The 13,625-nt window shown below is 40.9% G+C and overlaps 1 long non-coding RNA gene across 1 annotated transcript in view; it reads left to right on the forward strand.

The window, feature by feature from the left end:
• Positions 1–1,134: 1,134 nt before the first annotated feature.
• LOC115777748 (uncharacterized) overlaps positions 1,135–13,625 on the forward strand; it is a 45,814-nt gene continuing 33,323 nt past the window's right edge. Inside the window, exons 1-2 of the long non-coding RNA XR_004019672.1 lie at positions 1,135–1,267; positions 8,263–8,345. This is a non-coding gene — a long non-coding RNA (uncharacterized LOC115777748). The remainder of the gene's footprint in view (positions 1,268–8,262; positions 8,346–13,625) is intronic.

Here is a 13,625-nt window from a genome sequence, read left to right on the forward strand (position 1 = left end):
CATCCACCTGGCCCTGACTCAGAGTTTCTGTCTTAGACTTATCTGATTTAGTGCTCTGTTCAGATAAAATAATTATAGTAGTGGGTGATTTTAACATCCATGTAGATGCTGAAAATGACAGACTCAACACTACATTTCATCCATGAATGTAACTATGCTTTTTCAATTAATTTAACTAAACAAATACAGTTTCAGAAAGTTTAATTAAATATTCCAGTTTTCTATTTTCATTATAAACAGAGCCCTTTTTTCAGTGATGTACAAGAAGAGTTTGCGTGTGTGTCTAAGTCAGATGCACAGATAAAAACTCCTGGGTTTGTAGCTGCCCTAGATACCAGTAATAAAGCAGGGAGTCTTGTTTACCACAGTTTACCACAAGAATGGATACAGGGACAGCCTGGACTCCTGGACTCTGCATTTTTGGTTGATATTCTGTCTCTCATCATGAAAACTAATCTACCATGGTAATTAGAGACTTAATTTCTTTGGAAGTGAGCAAACTTACAAATTCAGCAGATCAAATAATCTTTTCCCACACTGTATAATTCTTTCAGAAATCCTGATGAATACAGTGTATTTACTAATATAAGTAAACATACAAGATGTTAAAAAAACAAAAAAACACAGAACACTGGGTTTATTCAGCCCTGTAATGACTTCCAGACCATATGTCAACACAGAAAAGCAGTCAGTTCTGGGAATCAAGTAAGTTTCGTTTTTACAGTTTACCAGAAAGACCTATGATTTCAGTAGCTTTCCTTCAAGCCATCTCCTTTTTCATTTTATCCAGTTGCTTGTAGTTTGTATTTGTATGGTAATGTTCACTTAATGTTTGATGTGAACAATGACAATTACAAGTTATCATGATCCATATGTAATTGAGAAATTTGGGAATATTATAAAATTTCAAAAGAGACTGAATGTGAACATCTTTTATAAGTTCAATAAATAAGTAAATAAATGTAGAAGTACCTTTAACACTGTCACCCCTTCATTAGTTTGGTATTGGAAATCATATCCATTATAACTCCTTTGACTTAATTATTTATTTATTTTTTTTGTATAGAGTGAAGTTTGTTCCAGTGTGCCTGCCCACGAAACTCATGTCTTGGTTCTCTGATCTCTCATTACAGTCCAACCCCTAAGAGGCAGGTCTTCTCTGCATGATAAAAGAGTGAACTGAGACTTGTGATATTGGGGACGATTCCCAAGACTGCTCACATTCTACCTGAGCTGTCTCGTCTGAAGACCAAGATCATATTTTCTGGTGAGTAAAGCAAGAGAAAAAAATTTAATTATGAACTTAATTATTTAAATTCTCAGCACTGAAAGTACATTTACTGTATAGTTTAAAGTTGCAGGAAATAACTGTATTATGTATAATAGTAATAATAACAATAATAATAATGTCTAAACACTGTAGTTAACCTGAGAAATCCTGTAACCCACCTAGAAACAAAATTCTTGTGTCAGAATTTTTTTAGTGAACACAATAGAAGTTTCTTTGACATTACAAACAGGTAGCCAAACATTTAGATGTTTTGTAAGAATGACAGTGGACTCTAGAAGGGAGTTCCTCATTTTCAAATTTCAAAAAGGGCTAGTCCAATTTGGAGAATAAAGCTGTACAAGAGACTATATTTTGAACAAGAAGGCATAACAAGTAGCTTTATGATGGAGCCACATGTTGTAAACTGTAAGCTCTATGGTCCATGTATGAAGTGAAATTCATTTGCAGCTGTTGAAATTGTATAAGGAGAAATGCCAGGTTTGGGGATAGTTCCTATTTTCACTGAGACGCAGACCAGAAAAAGACAGTTTGCCTTTAAAGTAAAAGGTCCACCTTTTGTTTATACTAAAGGCAAAATAAAATATGTAAAAGAAAGAAAGTTTGCAACTCTAGTTTTTTTGGGCATGTATTCTTAAAATGGGAAAACACAACGCTAAACTCAACTAAATTTTTTTTGACATTTCATCACAGGTCAGGTTTGCTTTGACTAACTGAACTTTATTTAATAAATAGTCAACAGTATTTTATGAAAAAATATTACATTAAAATGACGAAATATAACGATATGAAAAATTTACTTTACTTTTGAATAAGACTGATGAAATAACCAATGTCAAAGTCTGTGGACTCTTTCAGAGGTATTAGAACCACAGCAAGAGTGACATGCACATAGATATCCCACAGTACTTTGGCCACCTTTGGGGCCACCTGACACAACACCCCACCTTTGGGGATGCACCTATTTCTACATGTTTTAGAGAGAAACTGACAACTTTACCCCATGTAAATGAATGTGACAATAACAAAAGTCACACTAGTTTTTTGATTAGAGCTTGTTTTGTCTAGTCTGATTTTTCACCCAGAGATTGGGGACATATGATATTTAAGAAACCTTAGGGGACTGGGGTCATACACAAATCTGACAGAACTCATCTTTGGGGTCTTATACTTTGCAATTCAGAGAATCAATACCTTGAGCTTGGTCTTACCTCCCCAAAGAGGAATTATTTGAACTGGAGGGGACAAATATACCTGATATCATTTTTAACTGAACTAACTGAATATATACAAAATGTGATGACAGTTTAATCTATTGTGACAAGTAAATATTAGCCCCCAAAAAGAAGGTGACATACATGCAGATACACTGGGAATAAGGTTTGAGGAGAATGATCTTTGTTGCAGCCTCAATTGTCTTTTATTGACAAAAAGGCAAAACAAACAAACTACAAAATAAACTGAGACAAAGACAAAAGAAGCCTGTAAGCCAAAACAATTTGAACATTTATGATGTAATAACTTAAATAAACTTTGTTTTAAACATTAAATCATTGTGATGCTTAACTGAACTTAGTTTAGAACATTAATACTATGAACATGGGAGACAGCAGAGATAGCAAAGTCCTTACTTAAAGGCTTGTCTGTCTTTTTAGGGTAGTGATCCTGTTTCTGCCATAGTTTTTGACATCTGCCAATGTTCGATCCTTTAACACCAGTGTTTCCGCTTGTAAAAACCCATGCAGTCGCTCTTGCCTGGAACCGTGAATGTTCTGATGAACTTCATCAGGTGTTTCTCAACCGCATTCACTTCTCCTACGTCCATTTGTGTCTGGGCTTTTCTACTCATTCTGTAAAGAAGAAAATAAATGCAGCTTTATATAATAAATCTGTCTAGAAAAGCGCTATATAAGACTAACACATCATTATTGCTATTAATTCATTTCTAATTGTGCAAATTTTACTTTTGAAGGTGAACAATTTTTTCAGGTTGTGGCGCCCTTGTTCAGGGTTTATTGTCCAAACTGAATAATGGAAAAAGCAGAAGCTGTCATGGTCCTGGGCTTGTGGCCCAGAGGTTTTTGATCTTTGAAGTCTGTTATAGTTAAATTTCTTCACAGTTTAACTAGTTTATTGCAGCTTACTGTAAGTTTTGGAGTTTCAATTTTGAGTATGTGTTTTCTTGTTACTGTGTTTATTGTTTTCCTTGTTTCAGTTTGCCCTGCCTTCCCTACAGGGGTTGGACAATGAAACTGAAATACCTGGTTTTAGACCACAATAATTTATTAGTATGGTGTAGGGCCTCCTTTTGCGGCCAATACAGCGTCAATTCATCTTGGGAATGACATATACACAGTGGTCTGAGGAATTTTAAGCCATTCTTCTTGCAGGATAGTGGCCAGGTCACGACGTGATGCTGGTGGAGGAAAACGTGTCCTGACTCGCTCCTCCAAAACACCCCAAAGTGGCTCAATAATATTTAGATGTGGTGACTGTGCAGGCCATGGGAGATGTTCAGCTTCACTTTCATGTTCATCAAACCAATCTTTCACCAGTCTTGCTGTGTGTATTGGTGCATTGTCATCCTGATACATGGCATCGCCTTCAGGATACAATGTTTGAACCACTGGATGCACATGGTCCTCCAGAATGGTTCGGTAGTCCTTGGGAATGATGCGCCCATCTAGAACAAGTATTGGGCCAAGGGAATGCCATGATATGGCAGCCCAAACCATCACTGATCCACCCCCATGCTTCACTCGGGGCATGCAACAGTCAGGGTGGTACGCTTCTTTGGGGCTTCTCCACACCGTAATTCTCCCAGATGTGGGGAAAACAGTAAAGGTGGACTCATCAGAGAACAATACATGCTTCACATTGTCCACAGCCCAAGATTTGCGCTCCTTGCACCACTGAAACCGACGTTTGGCATTGGCACGAGTGACCAAAGGTTTGGCAGCAGCAGCCCGGCCATGTATATTGACCCTGTGGAGCTCCTGACAGACAGTTTTGGCGGAAACAGGAGAGTTGAGGTGCACATTTAATTCTGCCGTGATTTGGGCAGTCGTGGTTTTATGTTTTTTGAATACAATCCGGGTTAGCACCTGAACATCCCTTTCAGACAGCTTCCTCTTGCGTCCACAGTTAATCCTGTTGGATGTGGTTCGTCCTTCTTGGTGGTATGCTGACATTACCCTGGATACCGTGGCTCTTGATACATCGCAAAGACTTGCTGTCTTGGTCACAGATGCACCAGCAAGACGTGCACCAACAATTTGTCCTCTTTTGAACTCTGGTATGTCACCCATAATGTTGTGTGCATTGCAATATTTTGAGCAAAACTGTGCTCTTACCCTGCTAATTGGACCTTCACACTCTGCTCTTACTGGTGCAATGTGCAATTAATGAAGATTGGCCACCAGGCTGGTCCAATTTAGCCATAAAACCTCCCACACTAAAATGACAGGTGTTTCAGTTTAATTGTTCAACTCCTGTATGTCTCCCATGTCTTGTCAAGTCTCCATCTTTGTTTTGTTAGTCTCTTTATCGTGTGTGCTTCATATTTAGTTTTGCTTCCCCTTGTCTCGTTAGTGTGTCTCAGCTCACCTGTTCTTCCTGGCTGTTTGCACTCTCCTCTCGTTACCTCTTGTGGATCTATTGTCTGTCTCTCAGTTCTGCTGTCTTAGGCTCCCTATGCTTCCCAAGTCTCTTCTAGTTAGTGTATTCCTGGCTCCTGACCAGCCTAGTTTACATTTTGCATGTAAACCAGCAAAAAAGGTTGTGTGTTTTGAGCTCAGTCCTGTGTTACAATATGCATCGGGGTCCTAAACCTGTCTGCCACATATGACATGTCCAAAATATGGACCCCCACAGGCTCATGCCTGCGTGAGTAGCGGCAGGCCAGTCACACCTTTTTGAAAGAGACACTGAGGCAGAAGCCATGACTTTTGAGCGAAACTCATCTGGCCTTGGGAAGACTGAGGTAGAATGGTCTTGGCATTACCGCTCTCCGCTCCAGCAGCTTCAGCTTCATGCTGAAGCCTTGCACCAGCAGCTGCACAGCTTGGCAGCTGCATCTCCTCTGCTCAATCCCTGGAGATCAGAATGGGCATGTTCCACTTTTTGCTGGCTGCTCACTCACCTGAATCTCTGCTAGGCAGTTCCTCTTCCTCATCATGAGCTAGACCTCACCTGAGGAAATGTGGATCTTGGTGGTGGAAGGGAGATCAGCCACCTGAGCCTGGTGGTCTAACTTTGTTGGAGTCTTTCACCCGCTTCCCAGGTTATACAATCACCACATCACCCAGCTCTTCAGCCTTAGTGCTGCTGTTAGATCCGTTGGAGGCATCAGTTGCTCTGGATTTGTTTTTGTCCTATTCCCGGAGGAAGTGAGGCTTCCACCATTAGTGTTCCTCACTGCGACAAGAGACAGTTTGTCCAGAGTGGGACTGTGTTGTGATTGAGTGCTATGGATCTGAGTGACTCTGCCTGAAGACTGTTGCTTCACCTTAAGCTTCCCCTGAGCATGTTTGCCCTCCACCCAGACCTGCTCCTCAGGTGGGGGTGATCGATGTCCAGCCTGTCCCTCCATCCGTTCCTGTTCCCAGGGTAGGGGTGGTTCAGGCCTAGCGTATCCCTTCACCCATTCCTGTTCCTCGAGTGGGGTGGTCAACATCCAGCCTGTCCCTGCACCTGTTCCTGTTCCTTGGGTGGGAGTACTGAGACCTCAGCCTGTTCCTACACCCATTCCTGTTCCTTGGGTGGGGGTGGTCAACATCCAGCCTGTCCCTGCACCTGTGGTGAGAGCTCAGTCCCAAAGGTGCAGGGCATGGGTAGTGAGAGCTCAGCCTATTACTGATGTCCAGGTCCTAGCCACCACTTCAGCCTCTGGAAAGAGCAAAGCAGCCCCAGTTATTGGAGGAAATAGACACATGTACATCACAACCCCAGCCTGTGCATCCTGAGCTGCCAGAGCCAGCGAAGCAGCTCCAGTCACCTGACATTAAGGGCAGCCAGAGGAACCTGAATCATTGGAGTTTTCAGTCACCTGAGTCATTCAAAGCACCTGAGTCTTCTCAAACATTTTTGCCATGAGTCGCCCATCCATCTGGAGTCATCTGAGAGTCCCACTCCACCTGAGCCCGAGGACCCTGAGCTACCAGAACCTGAACTCAAGCAAGAGGGTCCCGAACTGTCTGAACTGACTCCACCTGAGGATCCCAAATCTCTGCCTAAGTCCAAGGTTCTGATGCCACTGGTGCCAGAGTGGTCCTGTCACCATCATCGACATCAGCCCCCAGCCAAGCCACCAGAGGTGTCCTGTCACCTCAACCACTGACCACCTGCCAAGCCACCAGAGGTGGCAGAAGCTTTGATAAAAGCTTTAGTATGATGAATTCTACTTCGTATTTTTCCAAAGCAACAATAAATCAGGCAAATTGATCATAATTAGACAGCATCAGCTTTTGAAGAATTAAGTCACACCTGTCAGCACAGATTTGCATTAACACAAATAGGAAAAGAGGAAGTACCCCAAAACTGGCATTTCTCATTATACAACTTCAACAAATGCAAATAAATTATACTTCATACAGTGGCTTGCAAAAGTATTCATACCCCTTGACCTTTTCCATATTTTGTTAGATTACAACCACAAACAAATATATTTCACTGGAATTTAATGTGAAAGACCAACACAATGTGGTATACAATTGTGAAGTGCAAAGAAAATGATACATAATCCAAAACATTTTTTACAAATAAAAAACTGAAAAGTGCGGTGCGCAAGAGTATTGAGCCCCCCTGAGTCAATACTTTGTGGAACCACCTTTTGCTGCAGTTACAGCTGCAGGTCTTTTAGGGTATGTCTCCACCAGCTTTGCACATCTAGTGACTGAAAATTTTGCCCATTCTTCTTTGCAAAACAGCTCAAGCTCAGTCAGATTAGATGGAGAGCTTTTGTGAACAGCAGTTTTCAGATCTTGCCACAAATTGTCAATTGTGTTTAGGTCTGGACTTTGACTGGGCCGTTCTAACACATGAATATGGTTGGTTTGAAACCATTCCATTGTAGCCCTGGCTTTATGTTTACGGTCATTGTCCTGCTGGAAGGTGAACCTCCGCCTCAGTCTCAAGTCTTTTGCAGACTCCAACAGGTTTTCCTCCAAGGTTGCCCTGTATTTGGCTCCATCCATCTTCCCATCAACTCTGACCAACTTCCCTGTCCCTGCTGAAGAGAAGCAGCCCCAGAGCATGATGCTGCCACCACCATATTTGACAGTGGGGATGGTGTGTTCAGAGTGACACCATGGGCCTCTTGGCTGCATCTCTGATCAGTGCTCTCCTTGTTCGGTCTGTAAGTTTAAGTGGACGGCCTTGTCTTGGTAGGTATACAGTGGTGCCATACTCTTTCCATTTCTGGATTATGGATTGAACAGTGCTCCGTGAGATGTTCAAAGCTTGGGAAATCTTTTTATAGCCTAAGCCTGTTTTAAACTTATCCACAACCTTATTCCTGACCTGTCTGGTGTATTCTTTGGACTTCATGATGCTGTTTACTCTCCAATATTCTCTTAACCAACCTCTGAATCTGTCACGGAGCAGCTGTACTGAGATTAGATTACACACATGTGGACTCTTTTTAGTCATTAGCAGTCATCAGAGAACTTCTGAATGCAATTGGTTGCACTCACAGAAAAGGGGGCTGAATACTTTTGCACACCGCACTTTTCAGTTTTTATTTGTAAAAATGTTTTGAATCATGTATAATTTTCTTTCCACTTCACAATTGTAACCACTTTGTTTTGGTCTTTCACATTAAATTCGAGTGAAATATATTTATGTTTGTGGTTGTAATGTGACAAAATATGGAAAAGTGCAAGCGGTATAAACACTTTTGTAAGCCATTGTACATGGAAAAGCTAATGGAATCTAATCGTTCTTCATTACACTGTCTCTATGTTAATATTTTGCAGGGTAATGGCAGGAAGGATGCAGAGCCGGAGAACTCTGCAACTCTTGATCATTTTCTGCCTCCTCAGCCTCACCAAGCAGTTTGGTAAGAAGCTTTTTAACATTTTCACAGATGGCATATAAGTAGATATAAAATCCTTTAGCTGTTATCATTAGATGGGAAAACTTAAAACAGAAGATTATTGAGAGGTAGAAATAAGAGCCCCACCAACTACCTGGCATCCATGTTTCCAGGGCTCAGTATGGTCTGACAGTTATTGCATTTATTAAACTGAAAAGTAGTCATTGATATTTGGGCTGTGATTATTCCATCAGAATGTTCCAAGATTAGTCCAAGATGGGCTAAATATAACCCCACTGGAGCCACCAAATTATCACATCCCACCCAGAACAAAACTTCTTGAAAAGATGCTAACTTTTGTAAAGGTCTCATTACTTTGAAACCCCTGAACCCCTACTGTATCATATTTGATACATTTTGTGAGTTTGAGACTCTTTTACCCCATAAAACCTAAATAAATTGCACAATCCATTTTAAGCAATGGCTTGAAAATTTAAAAAAACAAAAGCCAGATGTAGCAAATATGATACAAATAATTCTACATGCAAATTATTATATATTTTTTATTTTAATTTACAAGAAGGTTCAATAATCACTCCATTTCAACAAATTAGAATTTTCTGGCAATTATTTAATGGTCCAGGCTTTTTTAAGCATGAAAGATTAAAAGAAGTCTTTTCAGGTCACTGAATAGAAGGATAATGTCAAGAGCTGTTGCGTGGTAGGCGGGATTGGACTCAATATGCAGAACTCGACAGGCATTGAGGTAACTGGAGCATGATTTATTAAAAGCTTGTGACAAAGAAAAATTACAAACACTAACTGGGACTGGACCTTTGCCAGGTCTAAGAGAACTAAATGACAAAGTGAAACACAGCAGGGTAATTACTCACGATGAGGCAACAATGCAAAAGCAGAAAACTCAGGGCTTAAATACACATCAGGTAATAAGGGCAAGTGGAAACAACAGGGAACAGCAGGTGAAACAAATAAAACTAATAACACAGGGGAAGCAAAACTAAAGCAAAGTACAGGGAACACAAGACTGTCAAAATAAAACAGGAAACACCTAACAAGGTACATGGAGACTTACCACGGGGGACTGGCACACAGAGGAAACTAAACAGGGACCGAGGCATGGGAAAACAGACAAAGAGAAACACGGACAGAGACGCAAACCAGACACAACACTAGAAATAAAACTCAATATGAATACACAGGATGTCAGGTTCATGACAAAAGGACAAAACAGACACAAGAACACAGATGCAGGGGAGACAGGGACAAAGGGAACTAGAAAACCATAACTGATAACAAAGCCAGACTTGAGATGAACAATGAAAACCAAAACAAACTAGGAAATAAGAAAACTCAGTGAAAACAAAACTAAACACAAAATGTTGGGCACATGGCCCAGGACCATGACAGATAAGCCCAGTTTAGTATAAACAATTTTCTGTTGATTATGAGTCCAACAGATGGGAAATACCTCCTAAGGAGGTAGAGCAGGTCGGCTACCAATCGGAAATTTGTTGTATCATTTCCCCAGCTGCTCCAGCCAGCTTATAAAAGTAACCTTGGGCAAGACACTGAACCCCAACTTGCCCCTGATGAATCCACTCGAGTATGAGTGTGTGTGTGAATGTTAGTGTAATGTGCTTAGGTATATAAAAAGACGCTGTATGACTGTATGTGTGAATGGGTAAATGAGGCTTGTAGTAAAAAGTGCTTAAAGGAGAAAGGTACTATAGTAGCACCAGTCCATTTACCTTTTACATAGTTATCAAAGTTAAACTGGACTTGTGAAAGTTACACATGTAGATCACACTTAGATCAAGTTCTGGTGGTTACAGTGTGTTATGATCTGCAAGAAACATAGACTGAATGTAGAGAGCAGGACCCAGATGTAGATGGTAGACTGAACTTAACAAAATCAAGCCGTTTATTTGGCAGTTGGCAAAAGACATGGTGTAGCAACATTCCAGCAGGTGAGATAAAAAAAACTCAAAAGCAGAAAGCTGAAAATCAAAGCCACTCTGAAACTCGTTAACTGGAACATAGCTCTAAGAAAACAAACCAAGGACAGAGGACCACCGGGGCAAGGGAAACAGAAAAATTGACAAAGAACAAGGGAAGACTGAGAAAATAAATACACAGCAAGGTAAATAGTGGAGACACACGGGGAAAATACACAGCTGAACTAAATTGCACACACAACTACACAGAAGAGAGAAAGGTGAATTCCAGAAACTCGAAGACAAAACTCAAGCCAACAAACAGAGCAAAAGGAGCCAAACTGCACTACTGCAGTTAGTGTAAAGATCTGACATTGACTGGAGGATTTTGTAAGGCCTTAAATAGCAATAAGTTATGAACAATTGCGAAGAGGTGAGGAATACTCATCCACCTTCAGGTGTGGAAGCAGACTGAACTGTACTAGCTTAAACTGTGACAAATGGAAGAAATGATGAATCTTTTTATTCCGGGGTAGTTAATTGCTAGGTTAGTTGAAGCCAATTCAATTCACTTTGAATTATATAGCGCCAAATCACAACAGTCGCCTCAAGGCACTTTGGATTGTGGGTAAAGACCCTACAATAATACAGAGAAATCCCAACAGTCAAAACGACCCCCTATGAACAAGCATTTCGTGACAGTGGGAAGGAAAAAATCGAAAAATCGAACCGCTGACCTTCCGATCAGTAGGTGACCTGCTCTACCTACTGAGCTACAGCCACCCCAATGTGAGGAGAAGGATTTTAATTCTATTCTAAATTTAACAGGGAGGGAGCCAATGAAGAGAAGTCAATATGGGAAAGATATGCTCTCTTTTTCTAGTCGCCGTCAGTACTCTAGCTGCAGCATTTTGAATCAACTGAAGGCTTTTCAGGGAGCTTTTAGGATAGCCTGATAATAATGAATTACAATAGTCCAGCCTAGAAGAAATATATGCATGAAATAGCTTTTCAGCATCAGTCTGAGAAAGGATGTTTCTAATTTTAGAAATATTGCGCAAATGTAAAAAAGTTGTCCTACATATTTATTTAATATGTGCACTGAAGGACATATCCTGGTCAAAAATGACTCCAAGATTTCTCACAGTGTTACTGGAGGCCACTAATGCTGTTTCTGTACTGTGATGAATTCTGAAATCTGACTGAAACTCTTCAAATAAACCGTTCCTTTGCAGATGATCAGTTAGCTGTTTTACAACTACTCTTTCAAGGATTTTTGAGAGAAAAGGAAGGTTCTAGATTGGCCTATAATTAGCTAAGACAGCTGGGTCAAGTGATGGCTTTTAAGTAAAGGTTTAATTACAGCCACCTTGAAGGCCTTTGGTACATAGCCAACTAATAAAGACAGATTGATCATTTTTAAGATTGAAGCATCAATAATTGGAAAGACTTCTTTGAACAGTCTAGTACGAATGGGATCTAATAAACATATTGCTGGTTTGGAGGAAGTAACTATTGAAGTTAACTCCGAAAGATCAACCAGAGTATCCGATAAACTGGAAGAGAGGGAACTAATGTTTAATTTAATTGTTTTATTCTTTGGTGCACTTGAGGAAGTTATATTATTTATTGTTTTTGAATTTTTATGCCTAAAAAGTATTTTGCTGATTTTAGGGGTTTTTTTTGGTGGTCTGGTAGCAGGCACCATCTCTATGGCGATGGGGTTTTGAGGGGATGGCAGGAGGAGAGAAGCTGCAGAGAGGCCTGTAAAACTTCAGCTCTGCTTCCTGGTCTCAACCCTGGGTAGTCAGTTTTTAGGAGGGTTAATAAATTTGGCCAGATTTCTAGAAATGAGAGCTGCTCCATCCAAAGTGGGATGGATGCCGTCTCTCCTAACAAGACCAGGTTTTCCCCAGAAACTTTGCCAATTATCTATGAAGCCCACGTCATTTTTTGGACACCACTCAGACAGCCAGCGATTCAAGGAGAACATGCGGCTAAACATGTCGCTCCTGGTCTGATTGGGAAGGGGCCCAGAGAAAACTAAAGAGTCCGACATTGGTTTTGCAAAGTTACACACCGATTCAAAATTAATTTTAGTGACCTCCAACTGGCGTAACGGAGTGTCATTACTGCCGACGTGAATAATGATCTTACCAAATCTATGATTAGCCTTAGCCAGCAGTTTCAAATTTCCATGAATGTCACCTGCTCTGGCCCCTGGAAGACATTTGACTATGGTCGCTGGTGTCTCTAGCTTCACGTTTCTCAAAACAGAGTCACCAATAACCAGAGTTTGTTCATCGGCGAGTGTGTTGCTGAGTGGAAAAAAACGGTTAGAGTCTTGAACAGGTTGGTGGTGTACCCGGGGCTTCTGTTTAGGACTACGCTTCCTCCTCACAGTCACCCAGCCGGCCTGTTTGCCGGCTGGGTGACTGTTGCTCTGATGCTGCTGGGGGGGGAGCTAACGGCAGCTAGCTCCCCCCCCAGCAGCTCGGAATCTGCTGGGGGAGGAGCTAACGGCAGCTAAGCTACCATGGTCATGGGTGCGGAGCCGAGTCTCTAATTCAGAAAGCCTGGCCTTCAGAGCTACAAACAGACTACATTTGTTACAAGTACCGTTACTGCTAAAGGAGGCCGTGGAGTAACTAAACATGTGACACTCAGAGCAGGAAAGTGCAGGAGGGACAGGAGAAGAAGCCATGCTGCTAGTGAGTCAGCTAAGAGCTAGACTACTAGCTGCGCTAAGCTAGCGAATTCCTAAAAACAAAGTGAATAATGTGAATACAGGTGAATCAACAAAGAATGTGCTCTAGATCAGGGGTTTTCAAAGTATGAAAGGGTGAGCCCCCCTCCAAGGAGCACAATGCCTGTTGTGCCCCCCCCCCCCCCCAATAATCAACCCACACACAAACAAATGCCACTACAAAACACCTTCTAATTGCTTTTATTTTAGAACCATCTCATCTTTTAAAATGACACTTTATCTGAATGAAATTTAACGCATGAACATTTTAAAAAATTTCCTCCCATTTTAATTATTTTATCAGGGCCTTTGTATGGCAAATATGCCCTTTTTTCATTTTTCTAATGATAAGAACAACCCCAAACTCATTTTTCAACCGTTTTCTCAAACAAACGTTACATCTGAGATTCTGAGTTTAATGTTTGAGATACCAACAGTGTTTTCACATCTTAACAAAAACATTTTGATCAGATCTTTGGAACACATCTGTAAATGTTGCACATTTCCTTGAAATTAAAAAATAAATCTAATAAATTATAAATAAATTCTTTACTAAAAATTTGCCCATTCTTTCTCTCACATCAGTAGACAGCAAGCAGATAG

This window comes from Archocentrus centrarchus, unplaced genomic scaffold (genome assembly GCF_007364275.1).
Source record: "Archocentrus centrarchus isolate MPI-CPG fArcCen1 unplaced genomic scaffold, fArcCen1 scaffold_71_ctg1, whole genome shotgun sequence".
Classification (NCBI taxonomy): Eukaryota; Metazoa; Chordata; class Actinopteri; order Cichliformes; family Cichlidae; genus Archocentrus; species Archocentrus centrarchus.